This window comes from Coturnix japonica, chromosome 11 (assembly GCF_054131305.1).
Source record: "Coturnix japonica strain WE chromosome 11, WE-NBRP24, whole genome shotgun sequence".
Classification (NCBI taxonomy): Eukaryota; Metazoa; Chordata; class Aves; order Galliformes; family Phasianidae; genus Coturnix; species Coturnix japonica.
In genome coordinates, this window is record NC_140673.1 from 14,604,535 (window position 1) to 14,617,377 (window position 12,843).

At 39.1% G+C, this 12,843-nt stretch overlaps 1 protein-coding gene across 10 annotated transcripts in view; it reads left to right on the plus strand.

Moving 5' to 3' along the window:
- Positions 1 to 12,843, plus strand: part of HFM1 (helicase for meiosis 1) — a 53,615-nt gene that overhangs the window by 7,564 nt on the left and 33,208 nt on the right. For all 10 annotated transcript variants that reach the window (XR_014932757.1, XR_014932758.1, XR_014932759.1 and 7 more), the window contains exon 2: positions 1,062 to 1,219. The gene's annotated coding sequence lies outside the window, so the exon portion shown is untranslated. The remainder of the gene's footprint in view (positions 1 to 1,061; positions 1,220 to 12,843) is intronic.

Genomic DNA, 12,843 nt, shown 5'->3' on the forward strand with positions numbered 1-12,843 from the left:
TTCAGTTCTGCTGCCTCATGGCCAGGTCAGAATTGCAGCCTGCCTCTTGCGCTGTCTGCTTTTGTGCTGTGAGGACCTATGTACCAAACCATCACCCCTTCTATGAGGCTTCCATTCTTGGCATTCCTGTTAGCAATATTGATACTATCTTTCTCCCTACCACTTAGCTTACGTTCACGGGCAGTGAGAAATCCCTTTCATTTTATCTTCCAAAATAGATTCTATATGGCTGTGGTTTCTTTCTCTGTGCTACCTGTTTTCTTCCTTCCAGCACCTAAAATCCTTTTCATTTAGACCCTCATCATTTGTCTACCTTGATCGCTTGTTCCCTCTCCATTTCCTCCTTTCCTATTGATGTAAATGCATTGTGCTTCTTTGTGCTGTCTTTCCATTGTTTCAGCTTCTCCGTTATGTCAAATTTATATGTATTTGTTCTCACAAGCATAACTGCACTTGCAAAATGTGATATTGTCTCTTATTTTATTGTCCTACTCTTCTTAGTCTGCCAGAAATGCCAGCCTGGATGTTATCCTTCATTTATCTCTCTAAAAGTGCTTTTTATGTCCTAGCTTCTCATTTGCTTAAGGGAGAAGTTCAGTCAAGCTGGCTGTGACTCTCATAAAAATATCTTCCCAAAATTCACCCCTTCATTAAGGCAACTTTTCTTCATGTACATCTTAACAAAATTATGATAGATTATATATACTGTTTCTGCTCCATTTCCTTAATTCTTGCTTAAGTATCTCTAGCTAATTTTGCTTTTTTTTCAGAATGAATGTAAAATACGTAAAAACACAGCTTCTGTGCCTTTGCTAAAGCATGAGAAACATTCCTTTTATGCTGGCTTGGGGAAATAGAAATCCCTTTCCTTATTTGCTGTTGGGGCAGAGAAGCCTCCATCTTCTCATTCAACACTGAATTTCCAGTTCTAACAATGTACTAAGGCAGAACTTCTCAGAATAAAAGAGAAGAAATTGCGTCAGCCAAATATGACAAACAAAGCAGCATGTCTAATGCTTTTCAAGTCAAACTGCTGAACTGTCTCCTCTTTGTGGCTTTAGGTTGGATCTGTAGGATGAGAAGCCAAATGACAACCCAGGCCCGAGAAGAACGTTGCTTAAGGCTGACAAGCTATTGCCAAAGCCAACCTCTGGGAGCTCTCCAAGAAAGGATCAAAACTTTGCTGTGAGATTTCATCCACTGCTGCCAGAATCTGCAGGTGAATGAATTTATTTTTTTTTGTTGACAGATTTAAAAATAGTCTGTGTTGATGCCGGTACACAGTTATCAGCCACTTCCTAGGTCAATTAAGCTAGCATAAGTCTCCTTGTGCTTGTACTGCTTCAGTCTCGAAGAAAAGATCCCAAAAAGGTAACTGATAAATATTTCCAGCACAGGCAGAGGTAGGAGATCTTTACATCCCACTATTTACTCAGAAATTTAAAGTGAGAAATTAGAAACTACTTAGTATACTACTAGTATATTACAAGCACAGCTTGTTACTGCCCTGGCAACATATACCAGTACGTACATTTTAATGTTAATATAGGCTGTTGAACGTGTTATTCAGTCTTCATTAGCCTAAATGTCATATTTCTTAACTTAATTCCTCTTATTGTCAAGCAACACGATTCTATGGCAGAATTTTCTCTCTTTAGCACCAGGTTGAGACAAATCTCTTCATGCTATTGTGCCCTTTAGGAATACTGTCAAATTCAATCATTCAGGACTCATGAGTCTTGCACTAACACGAAGAGATTGATTTGAAAACCATGGGGCTACATTTTTTCTTTCTGTTTTTCATTTTCCATTTCCATACCTTAACCATTTTACATGAAAGCTGAGATTGCCAGCTTTGCTCTCACATGCAAATGAGTATTTTGTGATGCTAGGGAGCCCTAGGATGATGCACTTGGATGTGGCAATGACTGTCTATGCCAGTATTTTCCAATCAGTTAGAACGATCTAAAATGTCAAGCAATATTCTGGTGTCAGAAAATAAGCTAGAATATAGCAGCTTCTACAGTCTATTTAGAGGGAGTTAAAAATAGACATAAAAATTACCCCAGGCAAAGAGGAATTCTTGACCTTTCATAAACTAGGTCCCATTCGAATAAAGTATGTTTTAATAAGGTCAGTAGAAGACACATACCTCAGAATAAATAATCACAGATTATCCTACACAATGGAAAAGTTTGAAGAGGGCCAGTAAGTCAACTGGCAAGTAACTGAACACAAGTTCCAAGTGTGATGTTGTAGCAAAAAGGATCCATGTTGTATAGACAGAGTACAGATGGTAAAGGTGGCAATTTTTACATGTGTGTACAAATGGTGAAGGTGATTCAAGCATAATGTACATGGCTCTGCAAGATGGATACCAGAAAAATGAAATGAGTACAGGAAAGACCTGTCAGAGAAAATGCTATATAATTGACGAACTAAAAATCTTAACTACTGAACCAAGAAGACTGAAAGTTGAGTTTGCAGCAGTGGATACATACATGCACAGGAAGAAATAGTGAATGTTAGGGCCCTTTAAATCTACTAAGAAGTGGTGTAGCTGGGAGTAATGCCTGGTAGCTGGAATCAGGCAAGTTCATATAGTGTGGTCTTCCAGTACTCAATTCAGTACTGCTAACAATAATCAGTTCCTGAAAAAAGCAGGTAAGGGCTGTGGTGGATTTCTTGGCTCGTGATGTCTATGTCTTTCCTATCCTTCATAAATAAATTTCTATATTTACAAGCTCTCCGTGAACTCAATAAATAATTCTTTCTTTCTACTACCCCACATATGTCTTTCCTTCCTTTGTATGCCTTTTCCATCTTTGACTGCCCTGTCCCACTTGCTCAGCACTGCGCTGTGGGATAAGGAAAAATTGTAGGTAAGGGGGAGAGGACTGCACCCACTTTTTGTCTCAGATTACTCAATATCTCTCAGAGCACTTCAAGGGGAGTCTCCATCCTTTACTTGCCACTTAGAAGAATGCACTTTGTCCAGCTGAGCTCCCTCTACCCAAATCTCATCCTTCCATACTATGATACTGCAGTCTGTTACGGGGTCAGCTTAACAGCGATGCCTTGGCAAATGACTAAGACTACAGCCAAAAGCAAAGAAATATGGCTGGTCTGGAGTGATGCTTCAGAGACTTTTTCAACTTCTAGACAAAGTTAAAGCTTTCCTTGGCAACACCTATCCATTTAAAGTAACTTGAATGTTCTTGTACATGCTGCATCTTCTGTGATTGCTTACAGCTTAACAGGAATACAGTGCTTGGCCAAAATGGTACCTACGTGGCTAAGGGGAAGACTGGCATCTTATGAATATTGAACTGAGTGCTTTTCTTTTCCCTGCATTATATATTATCACTACATGAAACATCTGTTTGAAAGCAGAGTTACAGTTGTCACTGTTGTTTTCTACATTTCACCAGCACATAAGGTGTGCTTTTTTAATAGTTAAATGAGAGATCCTGTTCTTCTAATAGATACATCGGTAGCACTGTGCTTTTGCTCCTTTATCTGACATAAAGCTGAATCTGGCAACCTCACTTACTGCATAATTATGTTGTCATTGGGAATACTCACACATGTAAAATGAGAAGAACTTGGCCCTTTGGTCATATTTTTGTAATAAAAGATAAAATGAGATTTTAGGAAACTGCAACTTATGACCATGATATTTATGAGGCTGTCAGGATTGCACTGTAAGAATTCATATTATTTAATTCTTCACTCTGACACTAACGCATCATTTCATTTATATGCAAATAAGAGTATACTCTACTGCTGTTTCTTCACTGAAGAAGCTGTTTGAATTATTCACGTTTTATTAATAAAACTTCATAAATAAGTATTTTTTTTCCCTATTCAATTGGTAGTGGCTGGGAGAGAATCTATTTATCAGATTGTGTTATTATGAGCTACATAACAAAATATGAAGATTTATGGAGTACATAATTAGATATTATATGATTGTAATTGTAACACTGGGTTATACAGATGAAATATACTTTTCCTTGTGTTTTTCTTCTTGGTAGAAGCACTTTCTGGAAAATGGACTAAACCCAGTCCCCATCACTGTGTTCCAAGAACTGCATATGAAAGGAACAAAGCAATTTAATACCTTTGTGTTATCATACATACTCAATTAATTTTGAGTAATGGAGATACACCTAAGGAGGACTAACGTGGTGAAGATGTTCTCTTCTGTGCAGAGGTGCTGGTGTGCAAACATAGCAAAGCTGTGTATATGATATTACAATGTAGAGCCTGAAGCTGTCTGGTCTTTAAACCATCAGCATTTAATTTTCCCTTCAGGTACAGATTGTGGTCAGAATACTCCAGAGGTGAACTCAAATCCACCAGAGCTGTGAATGAGGCTAGGCTGCCTGTGGGGCTGAGCCCTGGCACTGAAACCTGGCTATGGAACAGCCAGGTGTATTGGAAATTGATTAATCAGCTGAGCCAAGTGTTGGGTCAGCTGTGAGAGCACAGGTGAGAGTAATTTAGCTGTGCTCCTGGAAGGGATGGAGCTTGACTCCACCTCCTCTAGACCTCATTTAAGGGCTGACCACCACTAAAGCAGCAGCTCTTGGAGATTGCCTCAGTTGTTCCCAGCAGACCAAGGGCTTCTATATGGGTGAGTTTTTCCTGTAAATAACCTTTTAGGTATTTACAGCTACCATCTTTTCATTATTGTCACCGTATACCAGGTTTGCAGCCTCCTGATAGGTTTATGAAGAGCAGAGATGCCCTGGTGCTCTACTTAGTCAATATATCAGCCTTTTCAAGTGTATGCTACGGAGACTTTAGGAACTCAGGTGTTTTCTTCAGCAAAATCAAGCTAAAGAGGCCAAGTGAAATTTGTGTAAATTGCTTTGTCAGAGTTAGGTATCTGAATTGCACTTTAAATAGGCGCTTTTTGAAATACTGGCACTGAATTCTCCTTGGAGTTTTGAAGTATGAGGCACAGAGAACAATGCAGGCACGAGGTGCCCAATTCTATTACACAATAGGATCTGAATGCCTATGTATGACCTAAACCAATGAAAATTTAAGGGAGACACCAGAAGGTTCTTCCTGTTGCATTACGTGTGTACAACCACAGATTTCAATGCTGTCTGTTTTGATAATATTGAATAAGTTCTGAAAGTACTAAATCGAAGGTGCTCACTGTGTAATTTTTTTATGAATGAATAATTGTAGTGTGATAGCTTTCACTTCTGGAGTTTGTTTTTATTTTTGAAGGCACTACTGTTAATGGGTAAGCTACTGATCTGAAAACTTAGAGACAGTTCCTTTCTTTTTTTCTCTCCTGATAGGAGATAGATGCCAATTTGTACTACTGAGATTGATGGGAATTTTATTCCTAGCTCTTCATAGGGAGAGCTTTCGCCAGGAACATTGTTAGGGTCATTTTGATTTATTTATTTATTTATTTTTCACTTGTTCCAAAGTTATTTTGAAGTGGCTAAAGATATTCAGACTTGCTGACTTGCTAGGGTCCAGAAGGCACTGATGGACCCTGATTAGTCCCAGCTCACTGTCTAGGACTCCACTATTCCACTTGGGCTACTGCTCTGAGCTGGACAGGACTTGTGTCCTGACATACCTGTGCAGCCTTGGGCAGCAGGGAGATGCCAGGGCTGCTCTAGGACTTTCCCTGCTCTGCTCCCACCTGCAATGGTGGGATGGGTCCTGCCCTGCCCAACCCCAGCATCCCTCCTTACTGCCACCTGTGGAGCTGCTGGCTTTTTGTGTGCCCTGACACAGACGTGATGATAGCTGAATTTTATTGAGGAAGAAATCCAGTGACTACTGTCTTGCTTCTCTGTGCTTCTCTTTTGCAGGCAAAATACACTCTCTGTGAAAGCATTCTTTATAGGTAGCTCTTGGTGTCTGTGTTTCTAGCCTAGCATCTGTGTGTTGCTGTATGTGTTCATGGTTCAAGTTCCCAGGTCCTTTTGCCACAAGGCAAATAAAGAAATTTCACGTTGGGAACCTCAAGCCCTAGTCTAGGCAGCTAAATAATATGATTGTGAGACCTCCCAGTGCAGCAGTAAATTAGAACAACTATCAGTGCAGACTGTCATATACTTACAGCATTCTTCTGTCACTACTTTGTTTTCCTCCTTGGGGTAACCATACTAAAATCTGAGAAAAGCCATTAATTTCTTGCAGTGTGTTTATACTCAGTGTAGTCGTACCTGTAAGTCTGCAGTACTACTGCAGTGCACGGCTGCAGAGGTGATAGTTACTGAACTTAGGTATGTAGCCTATTGTTTCTTTTTTCTTTTTTTCTTTCTTTCATTAAAAGGAGAGGATAACATGTCTTGGAAAAGCATTATTTAAAGTGTGCACTGGTGCACTGCCGAGCTTATTCTATATTAAATTTCAAGGATGAATTCTCTTGTGAGTAGTTTTCAGCAACTTGACTGATTAATTTATTTTTCAAGAAAATTGTCTGATATTTTTCTTTTACTCTCAGCTACAAGTAATCATAGCAATGAAATTGGCTTTCTTTTTATATGGGAAGCTGCAAGAACTGGCTTTACTAATTACACGAAAAGGTGGGAACTTCTCCAGGCTGGCACAGGAGAACAGTGAAGCTTAATGCTCCTCTAAGCAGCAGAAACTCATCTGGAAAACCTTATTATTGTCATGTTGCCTTGTCTGTAACTGTTTGTTTGCTTTCTGTTTATGTTGTTGAGGGGTAGTGTGTAGTACATCGGTTTTCTTCAAAAGTCCTCGTACATTTCCTGAAGTCAGAACCCCATTTTTGGAGTTTGTGGTTTTCCTTCATGTTGTCTGTGAGGAAATGTTTCAACATTGCAATTTGTTGTAGCTGTGTTCCAGATAGAGTGTTTGGCTTGCACACCTTCTGCTTTCTGGGCAGAATTTGGATGACTGCATTTCAGTTTTTATTTTTGTTCTGCACTATGCGAACCACAGGACCATATGGCATAGCTACAGAAACGTGTGAGCTCGTTATGCAACCACGTCCTAATATAGCTACAAAACATGGAGGTGATGAGTTAAATGGATCAAAAATAATGTTGCTGTTTGAGAGGGCAGCAAAGCTCAAGCACTTACCTCTGGGAAATGAAATATTGCTATCCAACAGACATTCCCAAAATGCCTGATGTTAAAATAACTAAAATGAATTTGCAAGCATTCTAGTTTCAGCAGGGATAGAGTTAATTTTCATCCTAGTAGCTGGTATAGTGCTGTGTTTTGGCTGCGAGACAACAATAATGTTGATAACACCAGTGTGTTAGTTGTTGCTGAACAGCACTTGTATCCAGTCAAGGACTTTTCTGCTTCTGATGCTGCCCTGCCAGCAAGCTCGCTGCCATGTCACAAACAGATCAGGTGGCCTCAGCCTACTGAAGGAATGTCCGTACATATGGCATCAGCAGTGGTTGGAGTGGCTGCTGCTGCTGCTTGGGGCCTGATGCCTTGTGCATCAGTTACTAATGCATCACTTATTGTTGTGTTTTGTTTTTCTCCCTGTTTGTGTGTTATAGTTTATCTTTTTTTTAATGATTGGTTGTGTTGTTTTTATATTTAAGTGCCCTTATGATGAGGGCACTTAAACCATGTGATGAGTTCTCCTTTTCCATTCTCCTATGGCTGTGCGGTGTGTAACTATTTGCTAACCACAAAAACGAGTACTTCAGTTCTTTCGTCTATCAAAAAATGTATTTTGTCATAAAACTAACAAAGGATAGAATGGAGAATAGTGCTAACTGGGGAAAAATCACTAGAAGATTATGGTGTTAACTTGGTAGTTGCTGGGGTAGGCTGAGAAGTCTTCATGTTTGTCCTAGTTACAGGGATCTTGAGGCTGTTGTGGAAGCCCACGACTCAGCAGGCTGTCTTATGAGTAAGGCAAAGAAATAAGGCGCCTGCAATGCTCCACTTCCCTATGAACACTGTCTTTCATGCCAGAAGAAAGGCTGAGAGGTTATTCCATCACAATCCCTACTACATTCAGTCTTCTTGTACCCACAGGGTTTGTGTCCTAAACAGCCCCTCTTGGCTTTGAAAACCCAATTTCCTTTTGCTTTTACCTAAAATATACCCCTCAGTCACAGTTAAGGATACTTTGTGTTGTGTGTGGTTTGTTTATCCCAGGGCGCTTTTGCATGGTACTGGCCACTGGGAACTTATTCTCCGCTGACTTTATCAGTATTTGTACATATGCAATGCAAAGTAGTGTGTACTGTGTATGTAACACAGCCTCACTTGATAGTAGATTGTTTTCTGATGAAAATTTCTTCCTAAGGAAAGGTGGAATGGAAAATCAAACCTTTAGGTAAAAGGGGGATCTGCAGAAAATCCATAGAAGAAAACAAGGAAAGAAACTTTTCACTGATCCTGAAATCAGTGAAGAGCTTGTGGGGATAGCTGGGGATAAAAAAAAAAAAGCCATTTTTACATGAAAATTTGCCTTTTATTGGTTTATTTCGAAGTTTCTACAATGTGCTAATATTTGGGAAACTATGAAGTCAAGATATAAACATCTCACAGTAGGAATGCAAATAGATCTAATGGTAGCTTACATAGATTTCTTAATGGGAGATTATGATGAGGATGAAACTATGGTAGAAAAACAGGTGGACAAAGCAAAGGAAGTAGCAATACACAGAAAAAGGAAGGTAGTTGGGGTCAAGGATGAAGTCAGCATTGCAGACAGGGGAGGCAACCATTAGGTCAGAATAGAATAGAACAAAAGAAGAGAACAAGCAGGGCATGTATAATATATGTGATAGGACCCAATTCTGCCCTAGCTTACGCTGGTGCAGCTTCTTTGGCTGAATCCTTTTAGCACAATGTCACTTCCAATATAATCTAACAACATCCATGCGAGCTTGCTTGCCTTTTGTTTTTTCTTTAATCAGTGCACAGAGCAACTTTTCATTGTCTTACCCTGTTTCCAGGCAATTGTAATTTCGCTTTTCTACTGTTGTTACTGTTGTGGTCCTTTAGATACTGCAGGTTTCTTCTGCACACCTTCCTTGAGCAGGCGTTTCTCTGTTTCAAGTCTGTGTTCTGCTTTAGCAAGATTAAATTCTTTAATTTGTTTGGGAAAACAAGATACTGCAGGCTCTTGCTTGACTAGTGCAGTATGTTATGCATTTTTTAAAATCCATGAATTCTAGGCACATCCCACCTATCAATCCTCATTTAAAGATATTTAGGTGTTGGGTTTTATTTTGTTCTTTTTTTATGCTGTCGGTATTCCTGTTTTCCATGCTTTGGCCTCAGTGGTGCAAAAAGAAACAAGGAGGAAAAAATCCGCCATCAGAACAAATAAGCAGAAAAACAGACTTGGCTTGAAACCTTTTGGTTATTATTATTTCTTTTAACTCTTTTATACTTCTGGCACTGACATTACTTCTCAGGCTCTAACCCCCAGGGAACTTTGTCTCTAACCTCTGGAATTTAAAAAGAACAAAAATAAAAAATCAATAAAAAATCAACCTCTGAAACCTGCCAACTCCTTTCCCCAAAATTCTGGGCTTCTGCTACTCTTCTTACACATTTATCTCATGTTACTTTAGTATTACAGACAATGCTGTTTGCTGCTTGTTGACGTCACTGTAACAGAAGTAGCGTTTAAACCCTCAGTTAACTGATTAACAGAAAGTAACAACAGCGTGCTTATTGTTTTCCATTTGTCTACTGCGCCTCTGGTTCTGAAGGGCTACCCATGCAAGAACAGAGCTGCAGCTCCTAAGAAAAGTGTTTCACATACAGAGGAACAAAGAAATACATACAAAGAAGGCTGTGCTGTATGCCACTCCAGCAGGCCTGGCTGAGGTGTGCTGAATCCCAGCAGGCTGAGAAGCACTCGTGGAGCCCCCAGCAGACAGCAGCACTGGGGCCCCGAGACCAAAGCAGCCCATCAAAGATAGGAATTTCATACTGAAAGGAAACTAATACATATATCACTGAAGGCGTCTAGCTTAAAATATTAAAAAGGAGGACAGAACTATGGAAAGAGGAGTTCTTTTAGAAGATTGCCTGTGGACTGTATTTTAATGTTCTGAAGCTGCTCCCTCCAGCTATTTTATACAATACCCAGTTTTCTCGAGTTTCAGAAGTACTAATGATTCAATGGATGCAGAATCACAGAAGGCTCCTGGACTCAGCTTACATTTCCCTCCACTGCCTTGAAGTCCTATTTCCAGCCAGTGTTTTAGAACTAGACAGCTTTGCAACAGGGTAAAAATCCCTTAGCAGTACTAACTTTAACTTCTTTGAAAGGAATTCATTTTAAGCCAGAGAAATTGGATGTGTGACAGAAATATTGTCTATTTTTTTTTCCCCCGAGAAGTGGTAGATTAATCTAAAAGCTTGCTTAAATGTAACGATCATAGTAATGAAATGCATCATCTCCTTCTGTGTTTTGTCTCAGTTTTTTTGTTGGTTTTGCTCTATTCTCCAATATTTCTGTGGATATTTCATGTGTTTTTTGATGTTTAAAACAACAGTTATTTGAAACATCACAAATACACAGCATAAATTTGGTAATTTAATAGGGGGATAGTGCTTTTTAATCCTTTTCAAATGCATGGCCAACAGTTCTTTTTTTCTCTAATGTCAAAATATGATACAAAAATACTATTTCATGCAAATTTCCACTACCTGTGGCTGCAGGTAAATGCTGAGTACTCTCTAGCTGTAGAAATGTTCATGGTGAAAAGATGGCTTGTTGTTACGATGGCAGTTGTTACGATAGCAGTAACTGCTAGGGTTTCCACCATAAAACTGAAACTAGGAAAACTGTAGGTGTTGCAAAAATAGAACTGAAATCAAGGAAGGAATTCTGTACCTTCAGAACTTCATTTGAATGCTTCTTTTTCTATAAGGCTGTTATTAATGAATTAGAAATCACTGAAATGCTTTTAAAGCAAAGCCATGCTCTGCTGAAATTTTGTCATAATCAGAACGTTCAGCTTCTTGGCCCAAGGTTTTGATGGGAAGTCTTGAAACAACTGAAGTATTTTAAAAGCAAAACTCTCTGAGGCATCTGAATTTTCCATGGATGAAAACTCTGCTTTCTGATCAACTCTAGGTGGAAACGCACTTCTTATTCCTCTATTGTACTGTTTTAATGTGAGTCGTGGTTTTGCTGATCTTAGTATTTCACTAACTTTTACTTACCTGGCCTCTTGGTCTGGATGCTCCCAGCCACTCTCAAATCCCTCCCCTATGGTCTTTCTTTTGTTGAGTAAATCTCCTTCACTGATCTGATGTCCACTGTTATATTGCACACTTGTTATTGTTGTATTATTACTGATAGATCTCACCTTCATTACAATAATTGCCTTGTCTCTTTCTTTGCTTTCCTATGGCATTCCTGAAAGCAGTAGCTAGACATGAGCAGCAGAGCTGTCAAATGCAGTTTGCTGATAGGCAACACCATAAACAAGTGCTTTAAAATTTTATCAGCACCAGCCTTATGCCTTAACGCTTTAATGCATTTCTTTCTCACGCTCAATTATTTTTTTTAATGACTATTATTTCTAATGACTAATGTAGGTTTATGTAAGTTCACTCCTAAGTTCTTGAAGATCTATATTCTATGCCTTATGTGCTGGTGATTAAGATTCTTCCCTGTGTGTATTTGGTAGCTGGGAGGAATAGCTTAGCACTGTGATGTATTTATTTTTATTTTATTATTTTAGAGCAGATTTATCCTAATGCTTTGTTCTCCCTGGTTCTCCTGCTGTTGCCACTTCTACTGCCTAAGGAAATGTTTCTGTCTTAAATCCCTCCACTTCCAAAGTCTATGTACAGACCATGAATACAGTCCAAAGGTCACACTTTGGAGAAAACAAGAAAGGGCGGAGGGAGAAGGAAAAGTTGCTTTTAAAAGGGTGGCGACTTGGTGAAATTTTCTGAGTTTTTACACACAGGAGCTCATGCTGGAGATTAACATGGCCTCCTTGTCTTACAGCTATGGTTCCATAAAAGGCAAGAGCAAAAACAAGATAAAAACAAGGTGACAGTGACAGATGTTAGATTTATTTTTGTATGTAGGTTGGCAGTGCTGCAACAGCAGTTTAGGTTGACCTGATCTTACTAATTTTTGTAAGTTATTATGACTTCCAGAAGCATTTTGTTAAGGTAGAATTTCTTAATTTTCCATTTATTTCATAATATGTTAAGCAGGTTTTTAAAGTTACATAGAATCTGCTCCTGCAATTTAGAGTTATTAGAATGTGATCAAATTTCCCACTTTTAAAGGAGAGACCCTTTGTCTTTCCTTGTGAATTTGAACCACGTGTCAGTGATGTCACTAGACCTACTTTGCTTAATTACAGAGGGTATCTGGTTGGGCTCCTTTGCATGGAGCATGCAAATATTTGGACAAGTGAGTACAAGACTGTATTATCTTGTAGCCTGCTGTGGTTTGGCTGGAGGAGTCTCCAAATCCTCAGGTGACTTTCCTAAGCCATGTTTCCATGTATGTACTCTTTTTACATAAGGTTTAATTATTCCATACCATTTCAGGCAGTTACCACAAAGTGATGAGGCAAAGCTGGACCACAAAACCCAGTAACTGAGTACTTAAGAATTCTCACATAAAGTAGGAGATGTGTATTTAAGTTCATGCAAAAGGAAGAATTCTTCCCAGTGAGTGCTGTAGTAACAATGTTGTTTGGAAAAAATGGGAATGGAGAAAACTACTATGCTTTGTACGAACTTGTTTGTTTCTGTAAGTTCCCAGATCTTCCCCAGAATTGAAAGATAAGGCTTTCAATTTTCAATAGACTGTTCCAATAGAAAACACATAAAACACCTTCAGAAGAAGCTGTCAGCATGGAGTCT